Raw genomic sequence first — 214 nt, forward strand, 5'->3', positions numbered from 1 at the left:
AGGTTGACTACGCGGTCAGAGAAGATTTTAAGCCTAATCGGAGTCGCGGTGATGCCTTTCTCAAAGCCTGCGATTCGCTCCGTCTGAGCGATGATCTCATCGCGAATTGCCTCAAAATCTGTGAAAACTTCACTTTCACAATGATTAAATCTTCCCCACTTTTCCAGCATCATTGTTCCTGTAAATAAAAATGTTTAGAAAAAAATAGTTGCCA

The sequence above is a fragment of the Rhagoletis zephyria genome, unplaced genomic scaffold, assembly GCF_001687245.7.
Source record: "Rhagoletis zephyria isolate East Lansing unplaced genomic scaffold, Rhagoletis_zephyria_1.1 Rzeph_scaffold_68681, whole genome shotgun sequence".
Lineage (NCBI taxonomy): Eukaryota > Metazoa > Arthropoda > Insecta > Diptera > Tephritidae > Rhagoletis > Rhagoletis zephyria.